Consider the following 27,710-nt stretch of genomic DNA (forward strand, 5'->3'; position numbering starts at 1 on the left):
AGATAATGAAGGGAATAGACTTAGTAGATAAAGACAAGTTGTTTACCCTCTCCAAGGTAGAGAGGGCACTCTCTAAAGTTAAAAGGGGATAGATTCCGTACAAACGTAAGGAAGTTCTTCTTCACCCAGAGAGTGGTAGAAAACTGGAACGCTCTTCCGGAGGCTGTTATAGGGGAAAACACCCTCCAGGTATTCAAGACAAAGTTAGACAAGTTCCTGCTGAACCAGAACGTATGCAGGTAAGGCTAGACTCAATTAAGGCACTGGTCTTTAACCTAAGAGCTGCCGCGGGAACGGACTTCTGGGCACGATGGACCACTGGTATGACCCAGCAGCAGCAATTCTTATAAAGACATCCATCATACAGAAAGACAAGCTTAAAAACTAAAAACAAACCCAGAATGCAAAATGAAAGTCCAATCTAGACTAAAATTGATGTCAGAGAGTCAATATAAAGCATGGTACATTACATATTACATTACATAAGTGATTTCTATTCCGCTTGTGCCTTGCGGTTCTAAGCGGATTACAAGTTAGAAGACTGGACATTTCCAGTAGCATTGCAGTACATATAAACAAGAATGCGTTAAGTTACAATTGTTGTTCTGGACTTTTCCAGGATAAATTGGTAGTAGATAGTAGATAGTGATAGGTTGTTTGGACGAATAGAGATAATATTGTCCGGATTCTGTTGTTTAGATGAGTAGAGATAATACTGTTCGGATTCGGGTGTTGCTGGTGGTGGTGTTTGGGTAGTCATGAGAGCATTATCTTAAACTTTTGTGAGGTTATGATGATGGGAAGTGTTTTTTGAAGAGATGAGTTTTGATTTCTTTTCGGAATGCTTTAATGTCTATTGATTTGGTCAGTAGATTGGTGATGGTAGTATCGATCTTTGCTGCCTGTGTCGCTAAAAGGCTGTCATATAGTTTCTTTCGTCGTGTTCCTTTGAGAGGGGGGTGAGTGAATAGGCTCTGGGTTCTCCTTGATCTGTGTGAGAGGTTACGGTGTAGTCTGTTGTTTAGGTAGCTGGGTGCTGTTCCATGTATTACCTTGTATAGTAGACAGTAGAATTTGAACTGAGATCTTGCTTTTATTGGTAGCCAGTGTGAGTCTAAGTATGCTTTGGTGATGTGGTCGTATTTGCCTAGTGAGTAGATGATTCTGAGGGCTGTGTTCTGAACTGTCTGTAATTGTTTTATCATGTAATTTGGGCATGATAGGTATATGCTGTTACAGTAATCTACAATACTCAGTACTAGGGATTGTACTAATATCTTGTATTGATCTTTGTTGAAGAATTTTCTTATTTTTCTTAGGTTACGTATTGTGAAGAATGCTCTTTGGATGATTTTGTGGATTTGAGACTGCATTGTGCAATTTCTGTCTAGTAGGATTCCCAGGATTTTGAGTGTGCTTTGCATTGGGTACTTGATTGTGTTTACTTCTAGTTCTGTGAGAGATGGTTTTTTTTCCCTTTCCAGTAGTAGGAATTTAGTTTTTTCCGAGTTCAGTTTTAGTTTATGACTTGACATCCATTTTTCTACCGTTTCCATTATCATTTTCAGGTAGTTTGTGGATAAGGGGTCTTGAATATTAAAGGGGAGGAGGATAGTTATATCATCTGCGTAGCTGAATGATACTGTGTTTAGGGCGTCTAGGGTTATGCCTAGGGATGCTATGAAGAGGTTAAATAATATGGGTGATAATGGTGATCCTTGTGGTACTCCACATGGGTTTGACCATGGGTCGGATATGTGCTCTTTTGATTTGACTTTGTATGTTCGTGTTTTGAGGAAGCTTTGGAACCATTTGTGAACATTACCTGAAATTCCTATTGCGTCTAATATCTGGAGTAGTGTGTGATGGTCAACTAGGTCGAATGCCGCAGAGAGATCGAGTTGAATGAGAAGCAGCTTGTTTCCTTTGCTGAGGTGTTGTCGGGCAATGTCTAATAGTGATACCAATAGAGTTTCTGTGCAGGAATAGAACCAAACTGTAATAATAGACTGAAGCAGAAGCAGGAACAAACTGGGGAACATGGATCATGAATACACAGGAAAAAGAACTGGAAATAATTAACTAGGAACAGAGCAGGCTATAATGAAATCTGTTGTACCATCTGGAGGCAGAGTCCAAGGAGAAATGTTTATACATGAACCACTCCTCACTGATTTCTGCTAGTCTGATTGCCTGGCAGAAGGCGGGTCTGATGTGAAACTTCAAAAACTAATAAAGAAACTGGAAGACATCCAAGACTGAGGCCCCAATGCTCAAAAGCTTTCCGTGCTGGTAAGACTTATTTAACCAGTCTTACGTGGCACGGAAGCTGTGCCCCCGATGCCCTAAAGGGTTCTCGCGGGCTATTACCTATCCCTGTACAAGTGACCGAAAACAATATGAAAATGCATTACAAGGAATTTATTAGTATTTAAATGAGCTCTCCTTGTGATGCACAAAGGGATTGCCCCCCCCCTTCCCTTTTACAGGGTAAATTTATGTAGCTGTTGTGCGAGTGTATGTCCTGCATCTATGCTCTTCTCTTCTCCCATTCTGACTCAGCTGATCACGGCTCAGATGCCGGCTCAGTTGATTGCAGGCAAAAGAGAAGAGTTTGGGGGGAGGGGGGTTGAGATAGGCTTGGAAGAAGGAGGAAGAGCTGTGCCTACTGATTTGCTCTTCTGAACAGGTACAGGCACTGTTCTTCCCTCTTTACGCTGCACAAATAGCATGCATATAATTTGCATGCTCTTCTGCTGAGCATCACCTGGTAAATTAAAATAGCTCCCAATTATTATATTTATATATTTATTACTTTGGAATTTGGGTGGGTAGGGATGGGACAAGGGTTGGTGGAATAGTGATTGGTAGTTGAAATTGTTATTGTTTAAATCTGATCTTTGATGTTTGTATTAACAATTTTTTTTTCATATCTATTTTTCATTGTATTTCCTTATATTCTTTTTTTTTAATATCTTTATTCATTTAAAAAGCCAACATCAAGTGCAACATATTATCAAGCAATGTACAAACAGACAGCACTTAATTCCATCAAATGATATAATGGAATAATAAAAACATATCCCTTCCCACCCACCCACCCACCCTTTCATATAGCATAAAGACAATCAAAAATAATACAAATGATCAAGACCAACAAATTACAATCAAATAAATTATTTATTTAATTTTGATTTCTATCCAGTTCTCCCAGAAGCTCAGAACGGGTTGCAAATAGACATTCACAATCATTTGAAAACAGACTAGTCATGACAACAAATAGGTTACAATAGACAATAACAGAACTTATTCTAGAGACCAAACTGGTCATAGCAAAGAGTACTAAGAGAAGTATATTGAGGAGGCAGTTTTTAATGGCCTGATTGGCAGAACAGGAAGGTCTTTACTGCCCTGCGGAAGGTGGACTTCAATATCAGCTATGACCTGCCTCTTCCTTGGCTGTCTTGCTTGGACTGCTTTGGGTCTATGAGGTTTTGATTTACTTTAGTGTTATTCTTTTTATTTTTATTATTTGAATTGTTATATCTTTACTATTAAATAATTGTTTTCTCAGGTACTTTAGCTACATTGTGAGCCTTCGGGACAGTTAGGGAACTTCCAAGTACCTAATTTTATTTTATTTTATTGTAACACATTTTGAGCTTCTGGGGAGGAAGGGCTATAAAAATGAATAAATAAATAGGTCAATAAATGACAACTATTTCACTAAATATTTCATGACCAAAATTCAATATTTTTTCACTTACCACTGGCTGTAGATTAGTTGCAAGACAATAATATAGAAAGCTCTCGGCATAAGCTAGAAAGGGCAGGGGTGCCTCGTTTAGAAGCAAAGCCTTCAAAATAATGCTATGCTCTTCAGTTTTCAACAGCTAACAGAACAAGAGAGTGACAGACCCAGCTGGTGTGAGAGATCAATTGAAAAAAAAAAAAAAAAAAGTTATGGTTGGTCAGCTTCCCATAAGTAACTAGCCAAGAGAAAGACTGACATTGGAAAAACAGCTTAAAAATAAACAAGACTTTTATGCCAACTAACAACAATAAAATAGACAGAAGAAAGATAACTGAAATTGATATTAAGGTTCCAAAAATTAAACTGCATTTTATTGTAAACCACTACGCAGTTAGGCCTTCACATAGGGCAGTGCATCAAGTAATTGTAGTAATAATGATAATAACATATAAATGTCACTAGTATAGCGAGGGTGGAAGGTGCCCGGGGCAGTGACGCCCCCCACCCTTTATAAATTCACCCCTGGATGAATAATGTCCTTGAGGTAGTCTCCTTTTATGGAAGGATGATCTCTTGTGGTAGTAACACAAGAATAACACTAGGGGTCATTAGCACCATTTTACTTAGAAACATGATGGTAGGTAAAGGCCAAATGGCCCATCTGCAGCATCCACTATCTCCTCTCTCTAAGAGATCCATGTGCCTGTTCAACGCGTCCTTGAATTCAGACTCGGTTTTTATCTCCACTATCTCTACAGGGAGACTATTCCAAGCATCTACCACCCTTTCTGTAAAAAAAAGTATTTCCTTAGATTACTCCAGGATCTCTTAACTTCATCCTATGCCTTCTCATACCAGAGTTTTCCTTCCTTTGAAAATGTATCACCTCCTATACTTTAACAGATATTTAAACATCTCTATCATATCCCCTCTCTCCCACCTTTCTTTCAGAGTATACATATTACGGGTCTTTAAGAGGAAAAATTCTATGAGGCACCTTATAGAAGAGTGTGACACAGTGGTCAAAGCTATAGCCTCAGTATCCTGAGGTTGCGGGTCAAACTCACGCTGATCCTTGTGACCCTGGGCAAGTCACTTAAACCCCAATGCCCCAGGTACATTAAAGAGATTATGAGCCTGTCAGGACAGACAGGGAAAAATGCTTGAGTACCTGAATAAAATTCATGTAAACCATTCTGAGCTCCCCTAGGAAAATGGTATAGAAAATTGAATAAATAAAAAAAAGTTAGGTGCCTAACTTAATTAGTGAATTGGTTTCAATTATGAGCTTTAACAAGTTCATAATTGAAAAAAATTAATTAGGCAATAGGCACCTATCTTCTTAGGCACGGTTCTACAAAATATAGGCACCTATCGCATGGTGCCTAGCAGCACTAACGCCAAAGTAGGAATGTTTAAGGGCAGAGAAGGACTTAGGTGCTGCTAGGCACGATTATCTAAAGAACGTAGACACGAATAATATAGGCCTTTAAAACCCTGGCCTACATTACAGGTATCTAAGTTTTAAGTTAGATGTCACCAGACTCGATTCTGCAAATTAGGGTTAACAGATTTTTCAAATGGAAAATCCGGACCCATGGCCACGCCCTGTTCTGCCCCCGCCCAGGCCCACCCCCAGCCAAGTCCCGCCCCACCCCCCTCAACCTGCACGAGCAACAAGCGACGTTGGACGGCCTTCGCGAATGCGCTGGTGTGATGTGATGATGTCACGCACGTGCATGTGACATCACCGTGTTGCATCTGGTTTTTTGCCAGGTTTTGAAAAGCCGTCCAGGGAAATCCAGACATCTGGTAACACTACTGTAAATGGCATCTAAGTATGATTGTCAAGCAATAGGTGCCTATCTTTCTAGATGCCATTTAGAGAATTTCTCGCTAACTCTATCCCTATATGCTTTATGTCAAAGACCACTAACCAATTTTGTAGCAGCTTCTGGATTGACTCCATCCTATTTACATCCATTTTTGAACATGGTTCAGCCCTATGATCACAGCAGAAGGGGACCACTCCTTTTTTGGGCCACTAGATTACCAGGGAGACTCCCAGGTATGTCCTGCATGTTAGGGGGATGAGGGGAAGGATCAAGGTCTGGGGATTCTATAATGGGAGGCTGTTGGCTTTGATGGGTAGGGTTGCCAAATTTTACTATAGTAAAATCCGGACCCCCCCCTAGACCCGCCCCCCCAGGTCAGCCCAGTTTCACCCCAGTCCCGCCCCCAATCCCACCCTAGCCCCAGCCCTGCCCCCCCTCCCCCGCACGCACGGATTTCTTCCTACCCGACATGATTTAGAGGAGGCTTTTCAACACCTAGACAAAGTGCCGGGTTTTGAAAAGCTGTCCGGAATCCCGGACATGTCCTCAAAAGGAGGACATGTCCGGGGAAATCCGGACATATGGTAACCCTATGCTGGGGGGAATCAGAAAGGGTTAGGTATGTGTGGGGAAAATTGGGCCTTGATTGAGGGGGAAGTTTAGGAGGACGCTGGTCTGGGTTACTTAGATGCATAGAATAATTTTCACATAATTCCCACTATTGACACATAACATGACTTCTAACATAATGTAAGCTAAATCCTATTTGTAAGGATAACTTGGCAACTCAACTGAGAGGTACATGAAATTACTGCCTTCAATATATATATATATATAAATCACGGTTCACCAAAGGGCTTCATTTGCTAACTTGGACTGATGCTTTAGTGTTTGTTAATACAGGTTAGTAATAAGTGTGTTATGCACTCAACAGCCTTTTTATTAAATAGCATAAATTAACATGCGCTACATGCAAAGATTGTATACTAATTAGGGAAATGCAGAAATATTCTTTACCACATTTTGTTTATTTGCAATTAAGCATGGATATACTTACCACCTGCTCTTCAGAAAGCTGTAAGTGTTCCCACATTTTTTGTACAAGTTGCAGCATGACGTTAGTACTACTGCTATGTGTAATCCATGGTGCACTAAACGCTAATGCATCCATTATATTCTAAAACGGCTAGCGTGCCTTAGTAAAAGAACCCCTAAATTAATTGTATCCAAAGAGCTATTAGTTCCAACATTGCGTAGATTTAATAGAGCAGCTTAGCCAATGAAAGAAGCAGCAGGATGTATTTTTAGTCGCACTCTGAGGGTGAGATCCATGCCCCTATGCGATAACCACTAGATTCTATGCTGAGCTCGTAAGATAATTTCATTATGCCTTGTTCAACTTCATGGGGTTTTGGTTTTTTTTCAGATTCTACTGTTTCTGTTTGTTACTCCGCATCACACATTTCTTTAATTATAAGGTGCTGAGTGTTTGTTTTTGGTATCTGGATGTTATTACAGTGTCTTCTTAAATGCTAATGAATAAAATAGAATTTACGTAGGAGTAATAGAACCCTATATGTTACAGAGAGAGAGTTATTTGCACTAGGTTTTAATGAAGACAGTCATGTTTGGTATAAAGGGAGCACTATATTTTTCAACAAGAGGAGGTTGCAATTGGTTTGGCTATAGAGAAAATCTTTCAAAATGGTGCTGTTGGCTTTTAGGTCTACACTGCTGACCTTAAAGCCAACAGCACCATTTTGAAAGAGTGATCCAGTAGGGCAGAAACTACTGAAGATTACTTCTTTCCCTTTGGGTTTTGGCCAGTGACCTGGACTGGCCACCATGAGAACGCACTTGATGGACCATTGGTCTGACCCAATAAGGGTATTCTTATGTTCTTATGTAAGCCATGTATAGGACAATCAAGCCATTATAACATCACTGATGACGTTGGTTCTGAGGCACTGTGGAATGAGGCATTATGACATCACAATCTCAGCTCTGGAATGTTGCTCGCATTGGGGTTCTGGAATCTTGCTATTCTTTGAGATGCTGAAATGTTGCTACTCCTTGGGTTTTGATTAGGTACTAGTGACCTGGATTGGCCACCATGAGAACGGGCTACTGGGCTTGATGGACGATTGTTCTTATGTTCTTAAGATATTCTGCTCTATTTAACTGGCCAGGAAGGGTTTGGCCTACTAACTACTAATCTTCAGTGAGAGATAGCAGTAAGCGGCTTAAACTTGGCCAGCAATATTGCATCATAGCCGCCAATTTTAAGCACTGCCTGGCCAAGTTTAGTGGCCAAATTGGGCTATGTAAAAAGCAGGTTTATCTTTAGCTGCTATAACTTAGCCAGCCAGCATTTAAACCACGTAGCCAGCTAAGGCCCCCTTTTAGCAAGCTGCGTTAGGGTTTTTTTTATCGCTGTCCGCTGCAGATAAAGCTCCGATGCTCATAGTGAGCATTAGAGCTTTAACCGCAGCGGCTGGTGATAAAAAATAACCCTAACACGGCTTGATAAAAGGGGGCCTAAGTTTTAGTCAGACAGACAGACCAGATATTCGATGCCAGTCACTGAAAATGATGGTCCGTGCCAACCACCGGAGTTAGCTGGTCTCCCTCTTGTGGTCTCAATATCAGTCCTCAAGACCCTCTGGAGATGGGTAAGATGCATCTGGGGAGTGGTTAGAAGTGCTGGATGGTTTGGGCAGAGAGAGGAGCCCCTGGGGGTTTTACTTTTCCTGGCTTTTGTGAAACCCCAGTAGAGGATTTTTACTATGAGCCAGTGAGGTAAATGCTCCTATGCTTATTTGATTCTTATGAGAACATAAGACTAGCCTTACTGGGACAGAACAATGGTCCATCAAATCCAGTAGCCCGTTCTCACGGTGGCCAATCCAGGTCACTAGTACCTCGCCAAAACCCAAGGAGCAGCAATCTACCTAATGCTCACAATCTATCTAATGCTCCTGGGGCAATGGGGGGATTAACTAACTTGTACAGGGTAACAAGGAATAGTGTGGGTTTGAACCCACAAGCTCAGGGTGCTGAGGTTGTAGCTTTAACCACTATGCCACACTTTAAGGTTGACAATGTATTTCTCATGAAAGGAACAAACAACAATGGGGGGGGGGAATTTTTAACAAGTTTAATTACACATAATCATACTGCTGGCACAGATAGTAATTAAAAATTTAAAAAGAGGAAACAAAGATCTCAGACAGCCTTAAATGGCACAGTGAACATACACTGCCTCTCAAAATGGGGTCATTTAATCATGGGTCAAAAACCTTCTTAAATTTCATTAATGATTTAAAAAAAAAAGCTTTATGAAGTCACACAGAAATCTTGTCTACTGAAAATTTTGATCCCAACGGGGGCCCGTTTCACAATCAGCTTCATCAGGGGATCACAGTATTTCAAACACTTCATCAATTCAAGTGCTTCATATAGTAGCCTATTGTGATGAACATGAATAGTCAGCAGTAATTTACACATTTAAACATTTTATTTATCAGTCTTACAAATAAAGCAACTCCTGAGTGTACTTGTTTCTCTCAATTTTGAAATGGCTCTGCCATACTTTCAATATAAAAACATGACGCCTGGCTCATGAAGAATGCCAAGACTGTAATAGCCATTCACAGACTACAACATACTGAATGCTCAGCCAATCATATTAAAAAATTGTTAAGCTGATTACAACTCATACACCAGTTTTGGCTTTTGCAAACATTGAGTTTAGCTATCATAAACATGCCTTCCATTCAATAGCGAGATTCAAACCTACCGGTTCAACAGAATGAAGGCAGTATATCCAGTAGTGCTGCCCGATTCGTCAATTCAAATCGATTCATTTTCTTAAAAAACGGGCTCGCCGATTCGGTGACCAATCCTCCTCCCCGTACCTTCGGGCCTCCTAAAGCAGGAGCGGCAGCACTCTGGTAGTAAACAGCCTCTCCTAAGCTCTGCCTCTTGCTGGCCATCCACTGTGTGACAAATCCAGGATTAGTTCAAGGTGTTTTTTCCTTTGAACAGCCAGGATTTGCACAATGTTATGTTTGAGGTCCTGTCCCTTTAAGGCACTCAGATTCTAGAGGCAGAGACATGTTGCTTGCTCAGTATAAAGTGCCTGATACTATTTTCCCACCCTGGCTTAGGGGGCGTGGTCCGGAGCTACTTAAACACAGGCTCAGGTTACAGAGCAGGGAGAGAGAGGAGGGACAGAAGCCATAGGGAGAACGAGAGCAGACAGACCAAGAGTTCAGCTAGGATGAATTTCACCCACCTCCTGCATATCCCAGTCTGAGGATTCAGCTCTGAGAGGCAACTCCAGCTGGCTCCTAATTGAGCTCTTGGTCTGTCTGCTTTCATTCTCCCTTTGGCTTCCATCCCTCCTCTCTCTCCCTGCTCTGTAACCTGAGCCTGTCTTTAAGCAGCTCCAGGCCATGCCCCCTAAGCAAGGGTGGGAAAATAGTATCAGGCACTTCATACTGAGCAAGCAACACATCCCTGCCTCTAGAATCTGAGTGTCTTAAAGGGACAGGACCTCAAACATAACATTGTGCAAATCCTGGCTATTCAAGGGGAAAAAAATCCTGCTGCTGCTCCTGCTTTAGGGGGTGAGGGGGAAGGGTCAGTCGGTAAATGCTGCATAGGTGCCAGCACTGGGTACCCTCAGCTCTGCGGATTTAGGGGGCTCCCCCGAAGACTGGCATGTTTCCTCCTTATCTCTAGTGTCCTCTGGCTTCCCCCCGTGGCCTCCTGGTCTCACCTTCAAAGCTAATTACGGCAGCCTGCAGCAGATCACCGGTGCTGTAGCGATCCTGCCATCAGCCTCCACAGCACATTCTCTCTGCTGCGGTCCCATTCCTCCTCTGATGTCAGGGGCGGGACTGTGGCAGAGGGAACGTGCTGCGGAGGCCAATGGCAGCCACCTAGGATTGCTATAGCACCAGCGATCCTCTGCAGGCTGCTGTAATTAGCTATGAAGATGAGACCAGGAGGTCAGGGGGAAGCCGGAGGACACTAGAAAGAAGGGGGAAACAGTCAGGCCTTCGGGGGGGTCCCCTGGATTAGAAGTATACAGAGGGAGGGAGGGAAGGGGGAGCCAAAGAGACGTTCAAATGCTGGCTGAGGGTGGGGGAAGAAATAATGGGTCTAAAAACAGATGAGAGGGAGAGAGATGGTGGACAACAGGATGGAGGGAGGGAAGGAACAGAAAGGGATGGAGATGAAAAAAAGGAAAGATGCCAGTCCTTCAGGGGAGGGAAGGGAAATGGAAAGAGAGGACAGAGATGGAAGATGGATGGTTAGTGCGAAGAAAGAAGAAAACGACAAATGGGCAGGAGACCCTGGCAAACGAGTTATCAGAAGACAAACAGAAACCAGAGCCTGGGATCAACATGATTTGAATAATGACCAGACAACAAAAGGTAGAAAAAATAATTTTATTTTCTGTTTTGTGATTACAATATGTCAGATTTGAAATGTGTATCCTGCCAGAGCAGGTGTTAGACCAAGAAACGTGAGCTAGGACTTAACAGAGAGAGGAAAAGTCTCTTTTGTTTGTTTATTTTGTTTACACCATAGCACCAGTGTGGGTAGGAGAGGGCAAAGGGGATGGGGTAGAAAACACCCAATTGGGTAGGAAAATCGAATCGAATTGAAAAATCGATTCAATAGGCTGAAATGAATCGAAATTTATTTTTTCCTGAATCGGGCAGCACTAGTATCCAGTGCTGTTCATAGTGGATTAAAAGTTTAAACCACATCGCCCCCTCTGTTCCCAAAAATAACTAGATCAATACCAAAAACCTGAAAATGTCAAATGTATGCTCCATCCTAGAGAAGCTCTTGATTTATCATTCAGAACAGCGGTCTATGCTCATTTATTCTAGCTTGCAAAGGTCTTGTAGCTTTACCTACTTATAATTGATTACAAACACACTTCAAAACATATACTACAATCCTAGATCTACATGTAGTAGAACTTCTTAGATGATAAAACCTGTTATTATGTGGATTTACAAAAGAGTCAAAGTCAACTGTGATTGGACATGTCTTAAAAGTACCACATTTTCGGTGTCCCCCTGGTGATGTTATAGACTGAAATTGGGGTAATATCACTGGACTTAATAATTATTTTAAATTTTTTCCCATGAAAAAGTTATACATAATTTAGCAGTGTTAAATAAAGAATGAGTTTTCTTCACATCCCAATTTTTTCTCAAAATCTTAGCCACCTTTCCCCCTCCTGACATATATTTCAAAACCAAAGTGATATTATCATCATTATTTTCAGATTTTTAAGATTGGTGTTGTATTCGAAATGGGTGATGTAGTTATGAATGGCTGATGTATGAGTCCCAATGTTATAAATCACTAGCTGATGCCCCGGCATTGCACGGGTATTTAATTATAGCAATAACACTGTAAATGGATTTAAATAAAGATACTTTATAGTGGTGAATGAAATAATTTTGTTACAGCTTTATAAAAAGTAAAATATTCAAAGTATAATGTGAAATATTTGACAAAATGAATACAATTCAACTAACACAAAAATTGATTATAAACAACATTTTTAGTTTCACCTCCAGGAGCAAGAACATATACATTCTTGGGTGAACCCACCCTTCCCACGTGTGCAGGTGGGCCGCGAGACCCCCAGAACATATCACCCCAGGTAGTGAGGGATCTGCATACCAAGTTTCGTTCAAATCGGTCAAGCCGGTCAAATCGGTCAAATCGGTTTTTGCGTGATCGCGGCACATACACACATACACACACATACACACATACATACCTCCGATTTTATATATATAGATGGTGAGGACTCATATTTAGCCCTTTTGTATGCCTTTCTTGACAATTTTCAGGAATATCCTCTGTTCACCATATCATTGATAAATTGCTGAGCTCGACTTTTAAAGGATGTATTATCGTCACAAATTCTCCTAAACCTAAGAAATTGTGAGTAAGGTAAGCTCTTTATCAGAGCTGAGGATGACAGCTGTTGTAGTGTAAAACTGTATTATGGTCTGTGGGTTTTTTGTAGACTTTAGTGGAAAATATTCCAGCTGACCACTAGACTTCTACGTTCAAAAATATGTATTATGGAGGCTGACCATTGAGCTGTGAATTGAATGTTCTCATTACAGCTATTTAGCTATTTAAGATACAATTTAAGCTGTGTTTCATTCCCAGACCATAACATGAAGTTATCATCTATATAGCATTTTCATAGTAAAATATTTTCTCTAAAAGGAGAGTGACTGATCCATTCACTCCCAAACCAAGTCATATACAAACTGGCTTACTTGGGGTAAACGTCCCCCTCATCACCACTCTAGCCATTTGTAAGTACAGATCATCTTGAAATGAAAAAATAATTTTCCTTAAGTGTTATTTTAGCCAATCTGTGCAAAAAATGCAAAAGATACCTCCACAGGTCATGTTCTGGATTCCAAACTGATTTAATGTCCAGGGTTACCATGAAAAAAATCACTGACAACAAGATTTACATATGCTAATATACTTTTTAAAAATGTGAAGTGTCTTTTATATATGTTGGTGCCGAAGGTACCAGTGGCCCTCAGGAAAGGGCCATCCTAAAAATTTGCATTCCATTACAAGAACTCCAAGAAAATGCATCCTATTTTGGCAGGATGTATAAGGTAAAATTTAAATATTTTTATTCAATCAAGATTAAAAAATATCTAGTCCAGAAGGCAATTAGATAACACTTGAATTTGTGTGAATAATTTCCTAACTTAAAAAATATTGTATTGGTTTTACTATTGGACTTATTGAAACATATATATTATATTCATTCAATTCCAACTTATTAAAAATAAATTCCTTTTAGTCTTCTTGTCACTCCAGTATTCATGGAATCAATTTCAATTATAAATAAGACTTCCCATTAGTTTGGCATATTAATTTGAAATCAATACATCGTATATGCTTATCTTTCTCATATATTTTAAAAGATGCATAACAATTTCATTTTTTCATATCAAGCAAGTCAAAGATTGTCTTTATTGCCTATCATTTTCAATGCATAGACAATTGTAGCTCTGAGTGACTGCCATGACTAGGTATTACTAATCACAGGGAGGAAAGCTTTGCATATTTTCCATTCCCCGACTCTTGGTAAATCTGAAGAGTTTATTAATGTTGCACTTTAAGAAAGAGTAACAGATTGCAAGATGACTGTTCATTATGATAGTACATGCTGCAAACGCACCGCTTATCTGTTAAATATTTAAAACAAATGTACTTAAAATCCAATCAGAATAAAGAGGCTTTCAAAGCTCTGTTAATGTTCTTAATGGCAACCCAAAGTTTGAAATCTTGTTGGGACCTTTGGGGCCTCAAAATCTCAGCTCCTCCAACACATATATTGTTGGTCTGATAAAAGTAAACACAGTACAATTAATGTATCAACAAAAACCATAGAACAACATATAATTTTTTTTTAAATTTTTTTTTTAAAGGCATAAAACTGTAAGAGGCAGTCATATCTATTCATTTACAACGACCAAACATGGTCATGTTTTGTCACTAGGACTGCATCAGGGATACGGATAAGTTCATATTCAAGGGTCCGGATAAGTTCATATTTAAGGGTCCTTTTACTAAGGCGTGCTAGCTGTTTTAGCGTGCGCTAAACACTAACGCGTCCATTATATTCTATGGTTGCGTTAGCGTTTAGCGCATGCTAAAATGGCTACCGCGCCTTAGTAAAAGAGGGGGGTTGGTTATATAAGCTGGCGTTAGATCTACATAAGGGGCTGTCAACACCATATGCAATTAAACATTTTAATGAACAGATTAGGCTATAAGCAAAGATGGAACATATACAATAAATAAGATAGAGTAGCAGGAGTAAGAAAATGAGGGGACTAAATTAAAGAAAGCCCAGATGTGAGGTCAGAATGTTGCGTGAAATTTAGCTAGGGTAGGAGTGGATAAACATGTCCTGCTCTAGCATGTGCAAACTAAACTAAACTAAACTAAAGCTTAACTTTGTATACCGAGCCATCATTCTGAGAAAGCTCGACTCGGTTTACAGCAATTAAGTAAACAGGGAATGATTTACAAATGATAAATAGAAGATAATAGCAAAATTTCAAAAGAATTAATTTTCAAAATGTTTGGCAAATAGAGTAGTTTTTAAAGATTTACGGAAAAATTGAAATGAACTGGAACTCCTTAAAAAAAAAGGGGGAGATCATTCCGGAGTTGAGAGAGTTTAAAGACCAAAGATTGACTGAAGATCTTGACTCCTTTAATCCCTTTTTTAGAAGGAAGGGAGAGTTTAAATTGTTTGAGTCCATGCCTTCCATACAGGATTTTTTAAAATGTTTATCCAATGTATTTTTGAATTCCGTTGCTATTTTTATCCCCACCATCTCCCGCAGGAAGGCATTCCAGGCATCTACCACCCTCTCCGTGAAAATGTACCGTACTTCCTGACATTATTCTTGAGTCAATATAAATTCATATTCTCTATTTCTGCCTCTAGAAAAGGTTTGTTTGTATATTAATACCCCTCAAACATTCGAATGTCTGTATCATATCACCCATGTTTCTCCTTTCCTCCAAGGTATGCATCTTTTGGTCAAGACCCTCTTCATTCGTAGCACAAATCCCATACCATTTTTGTTGATTTTCTCTGGACTGCTTCAAGTCTTTTTACGTCCTTTGCGAGAAATGGCCTCCAAAATTGAACACAATACTCCAGTGGGGGCCTCATCAACACCTCCTTTCTTCTGCTGCTTATACCCCTCTCTATGCAAACAAAGCATTCTTCTGGCTGTGGTCACAGCTTTTTCACATTGTTTCATCAGCTTGAGATCCTCAGACACCATCGCCCAAGGTCCCTCTCCTGAGCGATGCTTATCAATCTCTTTTCTCCTATCTCATACATCTTTTTTGTATTTCTGCAGCCCAAATGCATCTCCCTGCACTTCTTTGCATTAAATTTTAGCTGCCAGACTTTCAGCCATTCTTCTCATTTTGGGGAGATCTCTTCTCATGGTTTTTACTCCCTCTGGGTTATCCACTCTATTGGCTAACTTCATGTCATCTGCAAAAAGGCAAAAAGTTTCCTTCTAACCCTTCAGCAATATCTCTCACAAATACATTAAACAGAATTGGTCCCAGTTTCAACCTCTGAGGCACTTCGCCACTCACCTTCCTTTCCGCTGAGCGAATTATATTTACTACCATCATTGACATTCCAATAATATGTCCTGGGACCCTGACCGCATGTACAGTCACCAAATCTGTATGTAGGCTAGACCCCCAAAGGCTGTGGTCTTGTCCTATGCCATGGTGCCACCCCACTGATAAACTATACCCCCACACTCCTTAAAGTCTACCTCAGGGAGAGGCAGTGTGCAAGGAAACCACAACCAATATTCTATGTAAAAGCTACACTTGATGTATGTCCATAGAGAGGAACTGTATAGTCCTCAAGTATCCTAGATATAGATGCCCCAAAGTTCAGCTCTTCCAACAATTGTAGGCCCTCTGACCTTGTGGAACACCTTGAGATTTAAGTGCACCCAATGGATAATGAACACCTTTGTGGTCGAAGTGATCAAACAAACCAATTTTGAGCCCCGCCCCAAAGGACTCTGATTGCTGAAGCTGTGTGGGGCAAAATTTTGGTGGGGTCTTAGCCCTGTATATCATCCCATTCCACGGTCTATGTTCTGTATTTAGTGATATCTATAATAATAAAACGCTAAGCGCGCATGCGCACTTTCATTGCGTGTTCCCTGAGATCTGATCTGTCAGGATGTGCCGGCAAGAGTGCGCATGCGCGCTTACTACGTATACGAAGGTGCGCTAGAGACGCGACAGGTGCGTTCGGCGGCGGGACATTTAGAGGCAGCCACAGAGGGAGAAAATAAAAGTGTACCATAGTCGTCAGAGGGCACGGGGCAGCGGTCCGGGAGTGACAGGAAAGGAGAAGCGAGAGTTGGTGTCACTCGGAGACGGCCGCCACAGCCCCTGTCACCGCTTAGGCCTCCTGGCTACTCACACACACCCTCCGAAGGGCTGGGGCACAAAGAGCGCCTACTGCTCCCCCCCTCCTCAGGACGAACCGAAAAATGGAGCCGGCCCAGCCTCTGCGACAGACCCGAGGAGCCCAGCAACTTTCCGCCCCAGCTCTTGTGCTGACCCCGCTGCCCGGGACCTGAGAAGGACCCAAAGCAGAGTGTGAAGACTGCTGCACACACTGCTGGAATCGCCAGGTTCATAGTCGGGACCGCGGGAAGGGAAGCGGGGGGTGGTAAGGGACTAAGGGAGCCGGACAGACCACGGGAAGGGAAAGGGGGGTAGAGGAAATGCTACTGCTGCTGCACAGGGAAGTGGTGTGGGGGGAGGGAAATGGAGGGGGAGGGAATGCGGCTTTGGCTGCTGCACAAGGAAGTGGTGGGAGAGAAATGCTGCTGCATAGGAGGCAGGGAGAGAGACAGACATAGAAAGACAGACAGACAGACAGCGGGAGGAAGGGAGACAGAAAGAAAAGAAGAAAGACACAGGGGCAGGGAGATGCACAGAAAGACAGACAGACAAAGGGGGCCAGGGACAGAGACAGACAGAAAGAAAGACTTTGGGAGGGAGAGAGAGACAGAAATAAAGACAGACAGACATATATTCTAGCACCCGTTAATGTAACGGGCTAAAATACTAGTTTCAATATATTTTGTTATAAAATATTTTTTTAATGATCCTGTTAGTTACAAAGTGCTGCAAGGTGTTTATAGCACTTTATACAAACACATAAGAAACAGTCCTTCTGCTTGGAACGTTCAAGTTAATCAAAACAGAAAAAAAAAATAATACACAGCAAGAAAGAATGAATAGCTGGTTGTGAGCAAAGATGGCTTGTTCTGCCTCTCTATTACATGCCTTGCAGCTCACAAATTGACTTTAAATCTTTGTAATAATGCAGTATGACACACTTAATTCCATTTTGTGCAATCATTATGATGCAGCTCCTGGATACCTAGGGGTAAACTTCCCCTTTACATGTCACACAATCAAACAGATCCTGCTTCAGCGGTGGATTTGTGAGCTAGTACTGTGGAGTTCCCGGAGAAACCGCTGTGGCGTCAGCTCCGTTGCTATGGAATCAAGTGACCATTACATCTTTTCATTAACAAGATAAATCTATGGATGGAGGTTTTTTTAGGATTTATCTTGATTATTCAAAATGAAAAATGCTGTCCTTTCATTGCTAAGAGTAAAAAAAAAAAAAAATAAAATACATACTGAAATTCATAACATTGCACCACAGCTGAATTTTAAGCCAGACTTTTCTTTCTTACTGTGGTAAATTGCCAATGTTTACCACCTGTATTTATTTTTACAATACTCCTAGATTGGATGTGTACATTAAGACATCTTGATTTTTGTTTTATGGGCACTAACACTCGGAATATTTCATATAGATTGTGTATTAAAAAAATGGAAAAGCATTGAATGATTCGGTATGTATAGACTTAGTTAATAGCTAACATGAGAAGAAGTTTTTGGTTAGATTTCTCTATTGGTAATGGTCCTTCTTATATATTTTTGAATTTAAAAAAAAATTCCCTTTACCCAAGTACCATTTATGGGGGCCATCACATGTATTATGGTATCTTGACAGACATTAGTGGGGTGATTTGTCATCTTCCCCAGTCATCTTTACCCTCTAGTACAATCTGGTTGTTCACTTGCCAGCTGAACTTAGGATCTACGTTCAAATCTCATGCTGGGATTTTGGTCAGAGAGCTGACCTCTAGACAGATCAACCATGTATCAACTTTTGGTCAGCGAACATTTGTTAATAATTATCTCCCCACCCCTTTTACAAATCTGGGCTAGTTGCTGCTGCTGGGGTAATCGCTCCGATGTCCATAGGGAATTAATGGACATCACAGTGTTTGCCGCTCGGCAGCCTCTAGTGAGGCTTTGTAAAAGAAACCCTATAACAGTATTTAACTTTTAAAAAAAAAGAATTGGTGCTGCTACATTGAGTTATCTTTATCCAAATGGTGAATTTAGATCTTATTTTGAATTTAAGAGAAAGAGGAAAGCCGACAGTCGACCTAGCGTCGATGATTCGGAAGAAGGTATCCCATGAAGATACTGAGGGGAAAAAAGGCTGGGAAGAAACAAGGGTCAAATTACAGGAGTCAACTAACCCAGAAGAGGAGGTTAGAAAGATTGTAGCAAAAGAGAAGACACCAAAAACCGAAGCACAGGGAAAAGACATGAAGACAACAAAATGCCAGGATCTAAACTGCATATATACTAATGCAAGGAGTCTAAGAAACAAAATGGGGGAACTAGAAGCCATGGCCATGGCAGAGGACATAGACATCATTGGAATCTCTGAAACGTGGTGGAATGAGGAAAACAAATGGGATACAGCACTGCCGGGGTACAAGCTCTATCGCCAGGACAGGTCAGGACAGAAAGGAGGAGGAATAGCCCTATACGTAAAAGAAAGCATACAATCGACAAGAATGGACACAGCGGAGACGACCAACAAACTGGAATCGCTATGGGTTAAAATACCGGGTAGGAAAGGGCATGAAATAAAGATGGGCCTATACTATCGTCCACCCGGGCAAACCGGAGATAGCGATAAAGAAATGGATGCCGAGATGAAGCGAGAATGCAAAAGCGGTTACACAGTTGTTATGGGAGACTTCAACTACCCTGGGATAGACTGGAGTCTTGGAAGCTCAAGATGCGCTAGGGAGACAGAATTCCTGGAGGCTATACAAGATTGCTTCATGGAGCAGCTTGTTAGAGAACCAATGAGAGGAAATGCCACTCTGGATCTAATCCTAAATGGATTAAAGGGACCTAAAGGGACCTGCAAAGGAAGTGGAAGTAGTGGGACCGTTGGGAAACAGCGATCATAATATGATCAAGTTCAAGGTTGAAGTAGGAATACCAAACGGAAAGAGAACCATAGCGACAACTTTCAACTTCAGGAAAGGAAACTATGAAGCAATGAGGGAAATGGTAAGGAAGAAACTTAGGAACACTTCCAAAAAATGGCAAACAGTAGAACATGCCTGGTCTTTTTTCAAAGACACGGTGAGCGAGGCACAAAATCTGCACATCCCCAGATTCAGAAAGGGGTGCAAAAAGGGTCGAACAAAAGACCCGGTATGGATGACTAAAATAGTGAAGGAAGCAATAGGCAATAAGAAAAAATCAATAGACATAAAAGAATTCCGAAAAGAAATCAAAACTCATCTCTTCAAAAAATACTTTCCATCATCTTAACCTCAACATAGCACTAGAAAATACACACACGAACATCCCACCATAACTATGATTAAACATTGTACAACTCTCTTCATCAACCTACTATTCATCTACCATGAGCTCTAAATTTCTCCTGGAAACTTCCAGTCTAACAATTGTAAATTGATACATTCCTGTTTCTATGTACTGTAATATTCCTGAAATTGTCCAGTCTCTTAATTTGTAATCCGCTTAGAACCGCAAGGCACAAGCGGAATAGAAATCTGTAATGTAATGTAATGTAATGTAATTTAGGAAATGGAAAAAGGACAAAACTGAAGGGAACCAGAAGGAGCACAGGAAGTATCAAAAAGAATGTCACCGTGTGGTTCGAAAAGCCAAAAGAGAGTATGAAGAGAGGCTAGCCAGGGAGGCACAAAATTTCAAACCGTTCTTCGGATATGTTAAAGGGAAACATCCAGCTAGGGAGGAGGTGGGACCGCTGGACGAAGGAGACAGGAAGGGAGCGGTGAAGGAGGTGAAAGAAGTCACAAAAAGACTCAACATGTTCTTCTCGTCTGTATTTACAAATGAAGACACAACCAACATACCGGAACCTGAACAAATCTTCAATGGAAATCAAGTAGAAAAATTAACATCCATGGAAGTGAGCCTTGATGATGTACACAGGCAGATAGAAAAACTTAAAACTGACAAATCCCCGGGTCCGGACGGAATCCATCCCAGGGTTTTGAAGGAATTAAAGGAGGAGATAGCGGAACTACTGCAGCAAATTTGCAAACTATCCTTGAAAACAGGCATGATCCCGGAGGATTGGAAGATAGCCAATGTCACGCCCATCTTTAAAAAGGGATCAAGAGGTGACCCGGGAAACTACAGACCAGTGAGTTTGACCTCGGTTCCGGGGAAAATGGCGGAAGCACTGATTAAAGAACACATCGATGAACATTTGGAAAGAAACGAACTTTTGATAACAAGCCAACATGGTTTCTGCAGAGGGAGATCGTTCCTAACGAACTTATTGCACTTCTTCGAAGGAATTAACAAATGGATGGACAGAGGAGACCCCATAGACATCATATACCTTGATTTCCAAAAAGCCTTTGACAAGGTGCCTCACGAGCGTCTACTCCGGAAACTGAAGAACCATGGAGTGGACGGAGACGTACATAGATGGATCAGAAACTGGTTGGCGGGTAGGAAACAGAGGGTAGGGGTGAAGGGCCACTACTCGGACTGGATGAGGGTCACGAGTGGTGTTCCACAGGGCTCAGGGCTCGGGCCGCTGTTATTTAATATATTCATAAATGATCTAGAAACAGGCACGAAGTGTGAGATAATAAAATTTGCGGACGATACAAAACTATTTAGTGGAGCTGGGACTAAAGAGGAATGCGAAGAATTGCAAAGGGACTTGAACAAACTGGGGGAATGGGCGGCGAGATGGCAGATGAAGTTCAACGTTGAGAAATGTAAAGTATTGCATGTGGGAAACAGAAACCCAAGGTACAACTATAAGATGGGAGGGATATTATTGAATGAGAGTAACCAAGAAAGGGACTTGGGGGTAATGGTGGACATGACAATGAAGCCGACGGCACAGTGCGCAGCGGCCGCTAAGAAAGCAAATAGAATGCTAGGCATAATCAAGAAAGGAATTACAACAAGGACGAAAGAAGTTATCCTGCCATTGTATCGGGCGATGGTGCGCCCGCATCTGGAATACTGCGTCCAATATTGGTCTCCGTACCTTAAGAAGGATATGGCGTTACTCGAGAGGGTTCAGAGGAGAGCGACACGTTTGATAAAAGGGATGGAAAACCTCTCATACGCTGAGAGATTGGAGAAACTGGGTCTCTTTTCCCTGGAGAAGAGGAGACTTAGAGGGGATATGATAGAGACTTATAAGATCATGAAGGGCATAGAGAGAGTAGAGAGGGACAGATTCTTCAAACTTTCGAAAAATAAAAGAACAAGAGGACACTTGGAAAAGTTGAAAGAGGACAGATTCAAAACGAATGCTAGGAAGTTCTTCTTTACCCAACGAGTGGTGGACACCTGGAATGCGCTTCCAGAGGGCGTAATAGGGCAGGGTACAGTACAGGGGTTTAAGAAAGGATTGGACAATTTCCTGCTGGAAAAGGAGATAGAGGGGTATAAATAGAGGATTACTGCACAGGTCCTGGACCTGTTGGGCCGCCGCGTGAGTGGACTGCTGGGCATGATGGTCCTCAGGTCTGACCCAGCGGAGGCATTGCTTATGTTCTTATTCCCATATTGGGCATCTACCCCCAAATTCTATTTATATGGTTAGAGAACCATGCGTTATATGCCCAAATTAGCATTCACAGCTGATTTGCACATACAACTTAAATGTTTTACAAGACCAATCAGCACCAATAATTGGCAATTGCCTCATAATTGACATTATTTCGCATTCATTAGTGCAGGGCATTTCAGGTGGTTCAGAATGCCGTGACCAGATTGATAACTGGAACATCAAGATATGAGCATATTACTCTATATCTTCGACAATTGCTTTGGCTGCCAGTTGTGTAAAGAATTCAATACAAAGCAATTATGTTATGTCATCAATTTCTATATGGCCAATGCCTGAAATTTTTAAGAATATGATGTCTGGTTATCAACCACTAAGATCACTGTGTTCAGAAAGTGCCGCATTGTTGAAAACAAAGGCTAACCCTAAATATGTGGAAATGAATGCCATGACTTTTACATGTGCAGGAGTCAAGCTATGGAATGGCCTTGTTGGCCAGATTCGAAAATATGGAGAGAGGAATTCATTTAGGAAAATGTTAAAGACTCAACTATTTGTAGATGCAATACTTTGAGCAATTGACTTTATGTAAGATTGAATCTGCCTGCTTTTGTTCTTATTTGTATTGATTTTTAATATTTTATGTATGTAACTCCCTGTAAACAGTGTTGGAAAAAAGTGGTATAGAAATTTTAAAAATAAATAAACTTGATGGGTACAGACTATAATGTGGTACACATCAGTTCTAGAACCAAAATAAGGGAGAGCGGGGAAGGGACACAAATCAAACATAGCATCGTACTTATAAACTGTATAACCGTAAGTTCAATGTGGTGAACAAAAGATTAAAAATAACATAACATATGGATGATTTAAATTAGTTCACTAAATATTTTGAAAAAAGATGAGTTTTCAATTGAGTTCTAAAGTGCTTTGAAGACCCTAGGCCTTCACAGATAGACCACTCAACTCTCTTTATGCTGATACAAATAATATGAGTTTTAATAATCAAATAGTAATAGCTTACAGGAACAAATCACACAGCATACAGAGTGATAGGGCATACATCAGACTGGCCAAGCTGATGAAGAACTTCTGATGAGTTCTGGAGCTCTGGCCCACGTTGGTGCATGTTACATCTCACACTTTCATTGGTTAATCATATCCATTATTTCATATATTAAGCTATGGATTGGTTAATTATTGAGTGATTCTGTGTCACGCCTCTTTCCATCTAATTCTACCCTCCTTTCCCCATAAGTGTTCTCTTAACATATCAAGAACCTCCCTCGAACACCTGGGTCTAAAGGTTTCCGGTTCTGTGGTTAGCCTTTTTGTATACTTCTGTCCATGGTTCGTCTTTCCTCTGGTGAAAGTTATCATGTTGCTTATATTTTTCATCAGAATTGTTTTTCTCTATAACTACGCTCTCTGTTTCTAGGAAAAAGCAGAAGTGTCTTTCTCAGTTCACAGCTTCTCTCAGAGTTGACAATTTCTAGTCAGAGAGCCCATTTGCTTTTTCAGCAACCATTTTAGGTCTTAGCTGTACTGGCCTTGCTTTGGCCTGCTACTGCTGTGACAGGGAAATTCTCGGGGGTCTTCACCTGAGCTTACAGGACTTTCCTCCCCCTTCTCAGCTTGTAAGAGCAAGCACTACACAACAGTGGCCTAAATTCCCTGTCATAGAAAGCAGCCTGACATGCTAGTGTATGTTCCAAGAATTTCTTACTCTCACAACCTTGAGCAGACGGAAAATTAAACAATGCATGTGATTCTCTCCTATGTTTATGGAATGCTATGAGAAATCTATCGGTCACATAGTTTGGAGCAATACCAAACGCAACTTTGTAACAAAGACAACCCAGCTTAAACAAAGCACGCGCTTCCACTGGAAGCCAATTCAACTCACGGTAGAAAAAAGTCACATGATCATATTTCTTTAGACCATAAATTAATTTGACCCCCATATTTTGAATCACTCTAAGCCTAGCCATCTCTTTCTTGGTACATGTCAAATAGACACTGTTACAATAGTCAAGAAGACTTAGAAGTAACGACTGAACTAAAAGTTTAAAGGTCAGAAACTCAAAATATGATTTTATGGTACGCAGCTTCCACAATGTGTAATAACCCTTTTGCACCACAGCATCTACTTGCCTTTTAATGGTCAAGTGTTGATCCATAACAACTCCCAATATTTTAATCGTTTTATAGAGTGTTGAGTCTATAGTAATTGATGGTTCATGTAAAATTCTAGGTGGAGATGCAACAAAGAATTTGGTCTTAACATGATTCAGTTTGAATTTAAATTCTTGCACCATGATTACATCAGTTTCAGTATAGACTCAATTATTTGGGTAATATGAGATACACCTCTCCCTCCGTATTCGCTGTGATAGGGGATTAACAAAACCTCAAATACAGAAAAACCGTGAATAACTTTTTCATATGTTATTCGCTGTTTTCTATTAAAAACCATTGTGAATGTGGTGAAACCACAAATAACATGGTGGGAGACCTGGCCTGTTCCTGAAGGAGAGGCAAAACACAGTGAAGAAAGTGCTAGGAATCAGCTATTTTCTCTGTAAACGCTTGGAATCAGCAATTTCTCTATGCAAGCTGATGTAATTTGGTGGGAGGAGCCAGCAAGCTAAAAACCATGAATAATCGATACCACGAATGCTGAAACCGTGAAAAGTTGAAGTAGGAATATCGAAGGGAAAGAGAATCACAGCGACAACTTTTAACTTCAAGAAAGGAAACTACGAAGCGATGAAAGTAATGGTAAGGAAGAGACTTAGGAACAGCTGAAAGAAATCACAGACTGTAGAGCAAGCCTGTTCTTTATTCAAGGACACGGCAAGCGAGGCACAAAATCTGTATATCCCCAGATTTAGAAAAGGATGCAAAAAGAGACGAACAAAAGACCCGGCGTGGATAACTAAAGAAGTGAAGAAAGCGATAGGAGACAAGAAACATTCATTCCAGAAATGAAAAAAGGACAAATCCGGGGAGAACTAGAAAGAGCACAGGAAGCATCAGAAAGAATGTCACCGTGTGGTTAGAAGAGCAAAAAGAGAATATGAAGAGAGGCTAGCTAGGGAAGCATGAAATTTCAAACCGTTCTTCAGATATGTTAAAGGGAAGCAGCCGGCAATGGAGGAGATGAGACCGCTGGATGACGGAGATAGGAAAGGAGTGGTGAAAGAGGAAAAAGAAGTGGCGGATAGACTAAACATGTTCTTTTTGTCAGTATTTACAAAAGAGGACACATCCAATGTGCCGGAACCTGAAAAAATCTTCAAAGGAGATCAAGCAGAAAAATTAGCATCCATAGAGGTAAGCCTTGAAGACGTAGATAGATAGAAGCAGATAGATAGATAGATTAAAAACTGACAAATCTCCGGGCCCGGACGAAATCCACCCTAAGGTATTGAAAGAACTAAAGGAGGAAATAGCGGAACTACTACAGTGGATTTGTAATCTATCCCTGAAAACAGGCATGATCCCGGATGATTGGAAGATAGCTAATGTTACGCCCATCTTTAAAAAAGGATCGAGAGGTGACCTGGAGAACTACAGACCGGTGAGTTTGACTTCGGTTCCGGGGAAGATGGCGAAAGCGCTGATAAAAGACAGCATCGATGAGCATCTAGAAAGGAATAAACTGATAAAAACAAGCCAACATGAATTCTGCAAGGGAAGATCGTGCCTAACGAACTTATTGCACTTTTTCAAAGGAATTAACAAACAAATGGATATAGAGGACCCTACAGACATCGTATACCTAGATTCCCAAAAATGCCTACTATGGAAACTAAAGAAGCATGGGGTGGAAGGAGACGTACATAGATGGATCAAAAATTGGTTGGCGGGTAGGAAGCAATGGGTAGGAGTGAAGGGACACTACTCTGACTGGAGGAGAGTTACGAGTGGTATTCCGCAGGGGTCAGTATTCGGACCGCTGCTGTTTAATGTATTTATAAGCAATCTAGAAGCAGGGACGAAGTGCGAAGTAATAAAATTTGCAGACGACACCAAATTATTTAGTGGAGTCGCGACAAAAGAGGATTGTGAAGACTTACAAAGGGACCTGAATAAACTAGAAGAGTGGGCGATGAGATGGCCGATGAAGTTTAATGTAGAGAAATGTAAAGTCTTGCACGTAGGAAACAGAAACCTGAAGTACAGCTATACGATGGGAGGGCTGGTATTGGGTGAAAGTACCCTAGAGAAGGACTTGGGGGTAATAGTAGACAAGACAATGAAACCGTCAGCACAGTGCGCAGCAGCCTCTAAGAAGATGAATAGAATGCTAGGTATTATCAAGAAAGGTATTACAACCAGAATGAAAGAAGTTATCCTGCCATTGTATCGGGCGATGGTACGCCCGCATCTGGAGTACTGCGTCCAATATTGGTCGCCATACCTTAAGAAGGATATGGCGATACTCGAGAGGGTTCAGAAAAGAGCGACGCGATTGATAAAAGGTATGGAAAACCTTTCATATGCTGAAAGATTTGAGAAACTGAGGCTCTTTTCCCTGGAAAAGCGGAGGCTTAGAGGGGACATGATAGAGGCTTACAAGATCATGAAGGTCATAGAGAAAGTGGGAAGGGACAGACTCTTCAAACTTCTGAAAACTACAAGAACGAGAGGGCATTCGAAAAAATTAAGAGGGGACAGATTCAGAACCAATACTAGGAAGTTCTTCTTCACCTAAAGGGTGGTGGACACGTGGAAAGTGCTTCCAGAGGGTGTGATAGAACAGAGTACAGTATTGGGGTTCAAGATGGGACTGGATGATTTCCTGAAGAAAAAGGGGATAGAAGGGTATAGATAGAGGATTACTATACAGGTCCTGGACTTGATGGCCCACTGCGTGTGCGTACTGCTGGGCACGATGGACATCTGGTCTGACTCAGCAGAGGCACTACTTATGTTCTTAAGTGTATCGCTGTATTACAAGGAATGATGATCGTAATGTCGTAACTAAACAGTCTATAGCCCAGTTTGTTCAAATGAAATCCCAGAGAAGATAGATACACATTATATAATATGGGGGACTGTAAGGACAGTCAGTTTATTGGAACATCATAAATTAATAGTACATATATATTATATACATAAAAGGCAAGCATAAAAAATCATTTTTCTTTTTAAATATACTGGACCCCAACAAGGTCCGTGTTTCATCTAAAGTAACCTTCTTCAGGGGTGTAGATAGAAGCCCAGTAGATGGCGCCAGATTACACCTAATCAAACCAAAAGGATTACTTTCGATGTCTAGTGTCAAGCCTGCTGCCTGACACAATACCTATAAAACACTGTATCGATGCTGAAGAAAACACTGCAAAGTACATCCCCTTCTGCAACATCCCTGGCAGGAAGGATGCCCACTCCCTCCTGCCGGCATCCCCCACCTCCCGCTGTTGAGAATTTCCCAACCAAGCAGAGTCAAGTTTCAGTTTGTTTTCAGTTATTAATCCACAAGCTTTTATATCTGGATGTTTAGGGACCCCTGTGGAAGACATCATCG

This window comes from Geotrypetes seraphini, chromosome 5, assembly GCF_902459505.1.
Source record: "Geotrypetes seraphini chromosome 5, aGeoSer1.1, whole genome shotgun sequence".
In the NCBI taxonomy this organism is placed as follows: domain Eukaryota; kingdom Metazoa; phylum Chordata; class Amphibia; order Gymnophiona; family Dermophiidae; genus Geotrypetes; species Geotrypetes seraphini.